This window comes from Gadus macrocephalus, chromosome 5, assembly GCF_031168955.1.
Source record: "Gadus macrocephalus chromosome 5, ASM3116895v1".
NCBI lineage: Eukaryota > Metazoa > Chordata > Actinopteri > Gadiformes > Gadidae > Gadus > Gadus macrocephalus.
The window spans coordinates 14,779,999-14,793,426 of NC_082386.1; positions in this window are offsets into that span (position 1 = coordinate 14,779,999).

The following is a 13,428-nucleotide window of genomic DNA, read 5'->3' on the forward strand; positions in this document are numbered from 1 at the left end:
AAAGTTATTTTCCTTTATTAATTGTTGCCGTTTTTGGGCTGTCTCCTCAGACAAAAGCCATCAGTATCCCTGCTCTTTGCACCTTGACATGCATGTCGCTGCTGTTTGTTAACCTAGCTTTGCTGATTTGTATCTTGTGATGTGTGTGTGTGTGTTTTTCTTAACAGGTGTTAGATGACTGACAAGATCTATGGGGGGGGCCCCCTTTGGGCCCCCCCATACCAACTTTAGTCTTCAAAGGAATCTAGTGCCATGGGACTCCAGTGTCTTCAAATCATCCTCGGAATAGATGTGTATGACTGGTCCACCGAAGGGTTGATCTGGAAGCCACCACGGTCCACGCAGTAATCTGCTGCGTGGGCCGTAGTGGCTTCCAGAGCCATCTTTCGGTCTTGGTCAGGATTTGTTACAGTTGGCCTTCAATGTAGCAGGCTACGGGTTTCTGAAGAAACCTGCTTTACGTAGCATTGGAGTACAAATATTGTGCAAAATGCTCATGTAATTGCACTAGCACTAGTAACCTGTAGATTAGCTTAGTTTAACGTCATTCCGTGCTGTCTCTGTCAAATGTGTGGCTTACTTTAAGTCCACAAGGCCCTCTGGTAAACCACGTTGGAACACCCCTGGACAAGGTGATTAGTCACTGGGTGTGTGCTAAAGTTTTGTTCCATTTTTCACTAGTTGGTTAAGGTTTGGTAGAATTGTTTGGATGCTAACGACGTGATGGCGTATTTACAAGAGCCTACCATGGCCAGGCCACAGTTGCGACGGCCACGGCCAGATGGCCTAGTGTGAGTGCAACCTTGATTGCATTTGTATACTGTTTACCATTGGATGTTTATGCAATTTGGCTTAATTCATCCGCAGTAAAGCTGCATTTGACTATTCCAGGGTCGTTTTGTACAGGCTTTCAATTGACCATGTTGACTAGTTTGTGGGAAGTTTTTTTTTTTAACCTTAACCTTGCTTACAATCCAACGGTTGTGACCACTTATGCAACTGGGCTGTGAACCTTGCAATTCTAGTTGCATATTTGTACACGCAAGCGTGTCCATTTCTATCGCCATCACTAGCTTCAGCATTTCCTTGTAGGCCATTAGCTGACTTGTGTATTGGAGCGATGATTTGGGTATTTTAAGATGCTTGAAAACCTAAAATAAAGCAAAATGCGTGTCTGGTGTGCAAGAGCCAATTTGTTGGCTTGCAGTAGTCGAGGAGTTGCCGTAGGTCGTAAGCCATCTGGAGGTTGTGGCAATGGAGGCTTGTGGTAGATCTGCCATCCAAGAAAGGTTAATTCTTCTGAAGCATGATTAATAGTTTAGTAACTTGAATCTATTCATATAGAACTATAAAATCCAAGACTGCAGCCAGTAACTTGGATCGCAATATGTGGAAAGTATTAGTCTTCATTTGTCACAACAGAATAATTAACATGACTAACTGGGTTTCTTCCATTTTCTAACTAGGGGGACTTGACTGGTGAGTCTACTGGATTAATCAGTAGCGGTACTTTGCCCAACAGATTTGATGGCATGACTACAGGGTGACAAAGACAATTATTCCCTGCCTATCAAAAGAGACTTCTAAAACATATCTGCTAGAACAGTTCCTATACTTTTTGTATAATTTGGTCATGCTGCAAATTTACTTTTTGTAGTTGCTCCATATTTAGTTCTTTGACAGCCTCACCTGCTAGAAAAGTCTATTCAAATCGGCTAAATATAATGAACTAAATTAATAGCCATGAAATGTTGTCACTCATACTAATGGCAAATACCCTCTTTCAGTTGGTGGTTCAACACTGATGTCTCTCTAGGCTTGAGGGAGAGCTCACAAGTAAATTACACGAATGTCCTGGAGCAATTGGAATACACTTTTATTTAGTCTACCTGACCAGGGACATCTTTGAACTATAGGTCACCTAACCCAAACTTTTCACTCTTGTTAGGTTGTCCTTTTCTCTTGTTTTAACCCGAAAGGGCTGAAATATCAACATTTCAGGTATTCTGTTTGGATAATGTGCAAAACTTGTGGCTTCACTAATAAAAAAAATTAACAAATGTATTTTTCTTAATGTGGTTAAACTATTTAAAGATTTGTATGCAAAATATTTCTGCTCAATTTGTGGTCAATGAAACTCTGACATTTTTTAATTTGATAAAACACAACTATGGGTTAAAGGTATTAGCTTTGGGCATCTTTTGATATTTTTAGAATCTAGCTCCATTGCCGTTAGAAATGGTGTCTCCCAGTACTGCAAAGTGCTTCCACAAGTTTAAAAAATGGGCAGAAAAGGAACTGCCAACTAAATCTATTTAACATGGGTAGAAAGTTTCCATGGAAGCTCTTGGCTGCTGGTTCCCAACACAGCTCCACTGTTAGCCTGTGACCTTGCGTTTAACTTTTTGACTTTTGGTGACTTTCACAAAAGAGAAATGAACTGGTTAGTACAATAAACATGACATTTCATGGTACCATTTTGAACTGTTTGTGGATATTGCATTAAATCCATATGCTTGAAACTTTTCAATAATGCATATCAACGAAACAATGGAATGAAATGAATAGTTCAAGCAATTTGTGGGACTTGGCTGCTTTTACATTATTACTCATTTTGGGGGTTATTTCAGTCTCTCCAACCTGCAGGTCGTGCGAAGAATCATGTGAATGGGAATATTCTATAAATGTCTTGATATCATCTTTCGTCTCAACACTTCTGCTGCAGCCGCTGTTGAAGCGTATGAGTCCTTTGAGACCCCCTTTGATAAAAGGGGTTCTCAAATGTTGACCCTCAGACACCTATTGCATCACTTCCTTTAGAGCTTCGGCCTCCTAATTGATCATTATAGTATAATTGAATGCCCTCTTTCATATATATGATACCTCCACCACTGGGACGTGGCAACAATTCTCCAAATCCATATGGGGGGGATGCTTGTGGACAGTAGGGGTGTATACTCGACATAAATAGGAAGCAAACTCATCTCACAAATGAGTAATGACATCTCACAAATATTTATTTAATAAATTGTTTCAATTTATAATAATCCAAAATCCAATGGCAAAACCCGTTGGCTTTTTGTCGAGGGAATCCAGGGCGACGCTCACTTCCGGGTTGGCCAACATACGTCATCCCTCCACCACTCTACTGTAAAAACACATGTTCAAGTTGAATGAGAATAATAATAATAATAATTCTGCCATAGTATTTATTTAAGGGGGGGGATACAAGTCTTTTGGCCATTTGTAGTGTTGATCAGCAGAGAAATAATTTGTCCGCAAAGACGGTGACGTCGCTTAGCAACGGTAGACGCTGGGGTAGACAAGTCACCGGACTACTACCCATGCAAGTGAACGGAGCGTTCCACGGCATTGAGAAGACCCGTGTAATAAAGGCCTATAATATTTCTGTTTATGGCAGAGATTTCTCCTCAGATTAGGCCAATAAACCAATGGTAAAATAAAAATAAAAACGCTCGATCAAAGGCCCGGCCCGAGTATAGTGGTGGGAAATATCGGCCCAACCCGGCCCGCGTCGGGCTCGGGCAGAGAATCTAAACACTGACTGGAACTACTTAGCAGGTGTCTGTAGGGCTATATCAGGAGTTAATGCACGCACTGCAGCCAATCAGAATCAGAGTATTCCCCCAGACCGTGGTCTAAACAATATTATTCACGAGTTATAAACAACCCCTACACATCAATATCAATGATAACCCTGTGGAAATTGCCATAAGTGAGAGACACAATTTCGCACGCTGAGCACACAGTTGTGTGACTCGTTTATTTAGTAAGAGAGAAACAGGAAATCAAAACGTGCTGAAGGTAAACAAATCCCGCATGGGCTCTGACGTCATGAGACGCTCGTAATCCTTAAAAGGGACATCGATCCCTGAACCACCAAGACAGTAAACGACATGCCTAACACAATTGAAAGAACAACACATAACAAAATACTGTAGGTGAATTATGTTACACTCACTACAACCCATTAAATACGGTATGATTTCTAGATGTCATGGCAACGTCCGCTCGCGACACTGGACTTGCGATCGAGGCATCGACGCGGACGTTCATTCACATAGCCAAAAACAAGAGAATAGATGGCTAGATAAAATAAACATCAAGACATACAATTCTAAAAAGAACAGATGAAGCAGCTACCCTTTTTTCCTTCGCGGTTTGCCTACAGAGCAGCGCACCTGCATTTAATATAGGCCTATCCGTGTATTGTCACAATTTCTCAGTATCAAAGGTGAAAGTAGAAACGGGTGGCCAAAAGCTGTCATATTGTTAAGTTATCACAGACAATTTTAAGTAGAAACGGGTGGCCAAAAGCTGTCATTTGTTAGTTATCACAGACAATTTTCAACAATGAATGATCTGTACGGAGCTCCATAAGGGACATTAGGGAGAACGCTCCCGGACAGAACCTTAGTTTGGAAGTCAAGCTTAGTGACACGACAAATAGCCTACTTCCAATTGAAATACAAAATTTAGAAAATAGGCCTACGTGTCCCTGATCACGTTTCAATAGATTAAATAACGTGGCAGTGTCACGTATTTTCGTGAGACCATACCCGTACTTCCATGAGTATACTTAAAGGAAGTATACTATCCGCACTATCTACTACGTTATTTTTTCAGATGTGAGTGCTGTTCCAAATCGAGTACTCCGTGGTGCACTAACCGGAAATTACGATCACGACTGCCGCCGTGGCTACTCCCCCGCAATAAACATCCCGCTTTGAACGGTGAACTCTTTACGCCTAGCAGCTATAAAAACTATAAAAACTACAAAATGACTCTATTAATGCAGGCTATGTGGAAAATGCGCAGACTTTGGCTCAGCCTGGCTCCGCCTCTTCCGCTACGTAGCTAAGATGGCTGCCGTTGAGTACGGGGAGTGTCCTTCGATCCCACACTTCAGGATGAGCCCGTTTTGAGTACGGCATCCGGGTCCTTGAAGTATACTTCTTTTCGCCGGATCTTACTCAAATTTTGGCTAGTAAGTACGGACAGTACGGGTATTGGAACACGGCACAGGTTAGAGCGTGTGCATGGGTTGAATTGCGTGTGTCTCACGCCGAATGCATGAGACATGAGAGCCCTGTACTTACGTGACACAAACCAGCACCGCAAACGTTCTCTTCCGCTTGAGATGACGTCTTTCTTTATAGGTTCATGGGTCTGATTCGCCGATTTCCCATGCTGATAGCCCCGAAGATTCTCGGGCATCTTCGACAATTTGGCTATAGATTGTCTCATTACACGCTAAATAATATAATTATAGCCTAATTATTTATATAGCCTATACATATATATAGGCAATATATATAATTAGGCAATATATATATATATATATATATATATATATATACACATATAGCATTTGTGGTTTTGGCATAAACATAACTAGGGTGTGTCAGAGTATTAGAGTGTTTACGGTACTCTGCTTTACGGCTGTCGTAACGTAGCTGTTGATGTTTACTCTAGTGGGTGTTACGGCAGTGGGAGGGGCTTTCACGTGAGTCTTGATCCGGTATGCTGTGAACATGAACCCGAGAGCTCCTGGATAAAGTCAGAAGTAACAACTTACCTGTGTCTGGACATTCCGTGTTTTATTACATGGTGTCAGAAGTGGCCAGTGGTTTTGCAAAGAGTGTAAATCATGGCGAAGTTCAACCCACCGGAGAGTTTTAGCTTTGATAAACCGACGGAGTGGACCGACTGGAAAAGGCGGTTCGAGAGATATCGGACGGCTACGGAGCTCAACAAGAAGTCGGGTGAAGTACAAGTGTGTTCCCTGGTGTACGCAATGGGGAGTGAAGCGGAAAATATTTTCAAGTCGTTTACTTTTACTGACCCAGGACACCAGAATAATTTCAATATAGTGATGGAGAAGTTCGACGAGTACTTTTTCCCGCGGCGGAATGTAATCCATGAGCGTGCTGTTTTCCACCAGCGCGTGCAGCGGCCTGGCGAGCCGGCAGAGACTTTCATCAGGGCTCTCTATGATTTATCAGAACACTGCGAGTTTGGGGTGGGTAGAGATGAAAATATTCGGGACCGAATCGTGGTGGGGATTCAAGATAAAGAGCAGTCTCGTAAATTGCAGCTCATGGCGGATCTTACACTGGCGCAGACTATACAGTCTGTTCGCCAGTCAGAGACAGTGAACATGCAGATCAGTGCGCAGGCAGCAGAGGCCATGGCAGCCACGGCATCCGTACAAGAGGTGCGGGGCGCGCGGAAGACGAATATAAAATGGCAGCGCAACGCCGAGAGAGCGGGAAAGACGGAGCACGGGAGGAAGTGCAGCCGGTGTGGGAAAACAGAGCACAAGGATCCAGAGAGATGCCCCGCTCGCAATTCAGCTTGCAACAAATGCGGCAGGAACGGACATTGGCAGAGCCAGTGCAAAACCAAAGCGGTGAGGGAAGTAACAGAGGCAGATGAGCAGAGTGAATACTTCCTGGGATCAGTGAATGCAAACGCGAGTGATGAGTGGACAGTGCAACTTCTGCTGGGTGCAACTCCTGTTAAGTTTAAGATCGATACTGGGGCTGATGCTAGTGTAATGTGTGAAGAGACTTTCAATATGCTCATTCCAGAGAGAGAACTGAAGCAGACTAGTGTATTTTTGACCAGCCCAGGGGGTCAATTAGACTGTAAAGGACAATTTCAAGTTAACACCACATACAAGAAGAACTCATACTCATTCCCAGTGTATGTTATTAGAGGAAAGTCTGTCAACAACTTACTCAGTAGATCCACTGCAGCTGAGATGGGCCTCGTGAAACGGATCGAGGAGGTCCATGGTGCCTTTGGAGAGCATGGCACGCTCAAGACGGAGCCTGTGAGGATACAGCTCAAGGACAACGCCACCCCGTACGCGGTGCAGACTGCGCGCAGGGTCCCAATACCGCTGATGTCCAAGGTCAGGGAGGAGCTGCGCCGCATGGAGGGGTACGGCATCATAGAGGAGGTAACCCAGCCAACCGATTGGTGCGCCCCCATGGTGCCCGTGCTCAAAAAGAACGGAAAGGTTCGTATATGTGTGGATCTTAAGAAACTAAATGAACAGGTAAAGAGAGAGAGATTCATCTTACCTACACCAGAGGAGATTACAGCGGAGCTGTGTGGAGCAACGGTGTTCTCCAGCCTTGATGCAGCCTCTGGGTTCTTCCAGATTCCTCTGCACAGTGAGAGTAGCCTACTCACCACATTCATTACGCCATTTGGCAGGTACTGTTTCCGGCGCTTACCATTCGGGATAACGAGCGCCCCAGAAATTTTCCAAAGGAAAATGTTGGAGACACTTCAAGGCCTACAGGGCGTCTCAGTTTACATGGATGACATTATTGTGTATGGAAAGGACATGGAAGAGCACGACCTCCATCTCCAGAAGGTCCTGGAGAGAGTCAAGTCTGCTGGGCTCAAGCTCAATAAGGAAAAGTGTAAGCTCAGACAAGAGCAGCTCAACTTCCTGGGCCAGGTGGTCGATGCCACAGGCGTGCGGCCGGATCCAGCAAAGGTGCGAGCAATCCGGGAGCTCGCTGCACCAGGGAACGTCCACGAGCTCAAACGTATCCTGGGCATGGTGAACTATCTCGGTAAATATGTGCCGAACCTGTCCACAGTGGGCCAGCCACTGTACGAGCTGCTCCGGTCCAAGACAGCTTGGACCTGGGGTCCCGCACAACACACAGCTTTTGAGAAGCTAAAAGAGCTACTGATGACATCGCCAGTGTTAGTGTTTTATGACGTCAACAGACCCACCGCTGTCTCAGCTGATGCAAGCAGCTATGGGCTCGGTGGCGTGCTGTTGCAGCTCCATGGACAAAACTGGAAACCAGTCGCATACTGCTCAAGGAGGCTGACAGACGCAGAGACCAGATACGCGCAGATTGAGAAAGAGTGCCTGGCGAGTGTCTGGGCCTGTGAACGGTTTGAAAAATACCTCTACGGCCTGGAGAGTTTTGAACTTGTGACAGACCACAAGCCCCTGGTCCCACTAATGAACAGTAAAGACTTAGACAACGTTCCATTAAGGTGCCAGAGACTTCTTATGCGGCTCATGCGCTTTAAGCCAGTGGCTGCGTATGCGCCGGGGAAGACCCTTGTTGTGGCAGACACACTGTCACGGAGCCCTCTGAGCAACGCGGAGGACGGGAGAGACACACACTCTGAGGTTGAGTGCTACATTGCAGCAGTCATGGACAGCGTGCCAGCTACCCCACAGAAGATGAACAACATCAGAGCAGCTACTGCAGCTGATGAGAAGCTGCAGACAGTGATCAGGTACATTGGGTCCGGCTGGCCAGAACACGCATGCCAAGTACCAAGCAACATACGTGAGTACTTCTCTATGAGAGATGAACTTTCAGAGTATGGCGGGATGGTCGTGAGAGGAAGCCGCATCGTGATACCAGGGACGCTGAGGGCAGACATCCTTGAGAGAATCCACGACGGACATCAAGGGCTCTCAAAGTGTCGGGACAGGGCAAACGCCGCTGTCTGGTGGCCCGGCATCTCCTCACAACTGAAACACAAGGTGTTGTCATGTCAGTCCTGCTGTGAGTTGAGAAGAGCACAGCAGAAGGAGCCGTTGATCTCTACCCCGCTCCCCGACAGACCATGGCAGCGCATAGCTCTGGACCTATGCGAACATAATAAACAGAAATACTTAATCATCTCAGACTACTACTCGAGATACATCGAGATATTGCACATGAAAACAACAACAAGTGCTCATGTCTCTCTGAAGCTGAAAGCTATATGCGCCCGTTACGGCATTCCAGATGTGGTCGTCAGCGACAACGGGCCGCAGTTCACAAGCACAGAGTTTCAAGACCTCGCCCGTGAGCTTGACTTTGAACACGTCACCTCAAGCCCACACAACGCACAAGGCAACGGTCACGCAGAGAGGGCGGTGCAGACAGCAAAGCGACTATTGAAACAGAACGACCCTCTCATCGCACTCATGTGCTACAGGTCAACACCATGCAGCACAACTGGAGCCAGCCCAGCTGAACTACTAATGGGCCGGAAGATTCGAACGACACTGCCTACCCTCGAGAGAAACCTGCAGCCCTCATGGCCCGACAGGCAGCGCATCAGGCAGAAGGACGAGGCAGAGAAGAAGAAGCAAGCCTTCTACTACAACAGACGCCATGGGACCAGACCCCTACCCCCACTTCAGCCTGGTGGTAACGTCCTCACCAAGCTGGACCACCAGAAATCCTGGACAGCTCCTGCAGTTGTGACCGCTGAGAGTGTCACGCCACGCTCTTACATCATCCAGACGCAGCAGGGGGCAAGACTCAGGCGCAACCGGCGCCACCTGCAGGAGATGCCTGCTCCACAGCCGCCTGGAGGCAAAGCACCTGTCTTACCTGTTTGCACGGACAATCCGGACATCAATCGACAGCAGGGGGACTCCAGTGTCAGCATGCATGCTGGTGCTGAAAATCTGTCACAGACCAGGTCTGGACGGATCTCTAAGCCAGTCATCAGACTGGACTTGTGAGTTAACATGTCCTCGCACTCATGGCCTTTGGGGGGGAAGAAGGGAAAAGAGTTCCAGGTGTGGTAACCTTTAAACCACATAAAAGAGTTCCAGGTGGTAAAGCCACATAAAAAGAAAAAGAGTTCCATAGAATGTTATAAACTGATGTGTTTTAATATCAAAAGAGTTCAGGAATGCAAACTGTTATCTTATAGTGAAAAGTAATTTGATAATCGTTTGATAATCTAAAGGTTTATTGAATATAAGTACTACAGAAGATAGACCAAGGGTTGAATGTCGTTTATTGATATTTAATGAAGAATGACATTGTTTACATTTCACAGGATGTTTAATGTGGTCCTGCTTATTGCTACAGAATACCATTGTTCTTTACAGAATGTTTATCTGTTTACTTTATTGAGGAAAGTAGAACTAAAAAGGGGAGATGTCAGAGTATTAGAGTGTTTACGGTACTCTGCTTTACGGCTGTCGTAACGTAGCTGTTGATGTTTACTCTAGTGGGTGTTACGGCAGTGGGAGGGGCTTTCACGTGAGTCTTGATCCGGTATGCTGTGAACATGAACCCGAGAGCTCCTGGATAAAGTCAGAAGTAACAACTTACCTGTGTCTGGACATTCCGTGTTTTATTACAGGGTGCACTGTACTATCTGCGCACACCCTTTCTGAAGCCTCTCTCGCTCTCTCTCTCTCTCTCTCTCTCTCTCTCTTTCTCTCTCTCTCGTACCGTTTTGTGGAGCACGTTAATTGTCTTAGAACACTCCCATTCAGAATGCATTGGTTTACATTTCGTTCTGTGTAACACGCAAAAAGTCGGACTATCGTGCTCTGGAACACGCTTCAATAGATTAACGTTCGTGCGCAGGAGCACGCAATCGCGTGATACCGGGTTGGATACAGAAATAGAGGAACTAAAATACTCTCTTAACTGCACAACTTAACCACAATCACTATATTTTATCACCACAGACTTTGTTGCCTGTATGATATTAATCCTATACCTACCTTTTGTCAATATTTCTCGATTTTCAAACAAATCAGAGTGCATGGAAAACCTAGAAGGAGATTGTTACCTGGGTAACAAACACAACAAACGAGAATAACAACAGTTATATGATATAGATTATGCTAGACTTCTATGATGATTGATATCAATATATTCAGTGGTAAAAAGAGAAGAGAACAGTATTGTGACATGTTTAAGGAGTAGCCTAGATACTTGCAGCATTACATTGTGCTATAGTTGAAGAGAAACAGGGCACTTTGAAATGAATTTCAGACAACTGTTCCTGTGTTTAAACATGGGTTACAACTCTGTCCCCTGGTATACAGTACCCAGGATGAATGGATTCACAACACATTGACGCAGGCTCACACATACATGTGTACACAAAGTCATGGTTGCCATGGTTTTGTTTCTTCGTTAAGTGACATGTTTAGGTTACACCATATGTTCAAGAGTTTGGTGGTTTTGAAGATTAGACAATGTTAAAAACAAAAGGAAAAAGCTCCTTTTAGAAAACTGTCATTAAGTGCACTTTCACCACAGAGAAAACCACACCTTAAAGACCCGGTCCCTAGAGAATATAGCTCATGTAGGGAGCAGTAATACAATATAGTAATTTAGCAAAGGTGGTCCGACAATGTATCATTCCATGACCCACCTCCATGGTCATCTTTGTTTGGTGAATATCAAGGATGTTTATTAGTAAATACAATGTTTTCTGTCATTGTTATGCTTGTTGCTATGGACGCTGCTAACACTAAAACCACGTAGCTTTCATGCTGTTTGCATCGTTTTCTTTGTGTTGCGTAGTTAGCTGTGATGTTTTGTGTTTTGATGTTGTACTTTCAATAAAAATGGATTTTGGAGTGCCCCAGGGTGGGACATATTAATTCTCCTTCTTTGGGATTGACTAGGCTGACTTTCACAAGGTGACCTGGGGGTTATGATGCTTAGCCCAAAAAAACATCTTGTTTACCAAGATAATTATGAAAAATGTATATTTCGTTTTCTAAAACGATTTTCAAAAGAGTACTCAAATGATCAACGTGGGGTAGTAGCCCCACAGGAAGTGCAGGTTGCATAGAGTCGTCTTGGAGTCTGTTTCAGACCAAAGAGTGCATTTAATACAACTAAAACTACTAACACAGGGCTCGTAGCCCTACAGGAAGGGGAGTAAATAGCAGGTGAGGGTACTTAAGGTGCTAGAGTCCGGGTCTGATATTTATAATAGAGGGCCACAAAAAGAATGAACACACCATTGATGGGGGAGCAGAATGCCTTCGGAGTCAGATAGAGACATCTGGACTCTTATATGAATCAGTGTATTAAGGTAAACAAAAATGATTAATTAAAGGGCTCCAGCCCGACTGGAAGTTATGCAATTAGTAGGTGACCTCATGGGTCAGGACACTTGGGAGGGTTTTAGAGCCCTGGGGTCTCTTTAATATGAAAGAGGGCCTTTGGGACATATATACATATTTTTTTTCTGTAGCACAACAGAAAGAGATTAAAATTGTCGTTGGGAGATCATCAGAAGATGAAAAAACGAATTATTTATTGGGCATAAATTTACTTGGAAGTAAGCTAGAGCCGTGTGGTCTCTTTTTTTAATGAAAGATTGATCAAAAAGGGGCATGACCTCCAACATTAGAGTAAGTACGGCAGGCTTTCAAAATCCCCCATTTTCGGTAGAAATAGAAACTTGTGCCTTAAGGCATGTAAACAGAGCTGGCGCCTCGGAAGCGGGCTGTGGGATTGGACGTCATGAGATCAAGCATTTGATGATCACTTCTTGCAGAGGTAGAACCCCAAAATGTATCATCACCAACGACTCCATTGTACTCCCAAGTAATTTCAGGGCTGCGTAAATAATCTTCTTTTGACCTCCCAATGACCATTTGTAAAATTTCCTGTAGGGTTACAGCCCCGAAATAGATAGTCGTAAATGTCCTTGAGATCCTATTTTATATGAAATCGACCGCCAGTCTCCCAAGTCATTCTATGTTGTTGTTTTTTAAACTTCTGATGACCTCTAGCTGAGGGATTGCATCATTTCCTGTTGAGCTAGAGCCACTGAATGGATAAACTTGTATGTCATTGCAGGTCTGTTTTATACAAAACAGACCCCAGTAGGGCCCGACCGATAATGATTTTTGATTGCCGATGCCGATTATTTTCAGAGAAAAATTACGATTACGATTTAATCGGCCGATTAAAAAAACAAAAAAAACAAAAAAAAAACAACAACATATAAAACGTAGTTTTTGATACCTTAAATATACTTTAAACACTTTTGACGAATATGTGAATTGAATGCAGAACCTTTGAGTGTTTTAGAATACATTTACAGTCAAAAATAAGTGTAATGTAAAATGTAAAATAAATAACTAACTCCCAATGTGCTGCGCTCGTGAGCAGTGACTAACACGTGCGTGCTGAGCAGTATGGTCTCACCGTTAGAGTCTACAGTATAACAAATTAACATGGCCTGGGACCTAAAGAAAAACAGGCACAACATGTTCAAACAACGCGTCTTGTGTACATTGGTGAGGTGAGCGCGCAGCTGCCTGAGCGAGCGTGCTTTCATGTTGTATGGTAAAATTCAATCTCCTCTTTTTTACTCCAGCTAAAGTTGTTAGTTAGCAAGGCGAGTAGGAGCGCAATCTGCAGGATACTAATCGCAATAACATTTCTAAAAAAAAAAATAATAATCGGTTGTAATCTGCGTCTTTTTGGCCGATGCCGATTATTTTCAAAAAGGCTATAATCGGCCGATTAAATCGGCAGGCCGATAAATCGGTCGGGCCCTAGACCCCAGGTCTCTAACACACTCCCAAGTGTCCTATACCACTATGTCGTCAACTGATTACATCACTTCCTAGAGGGCTACGAC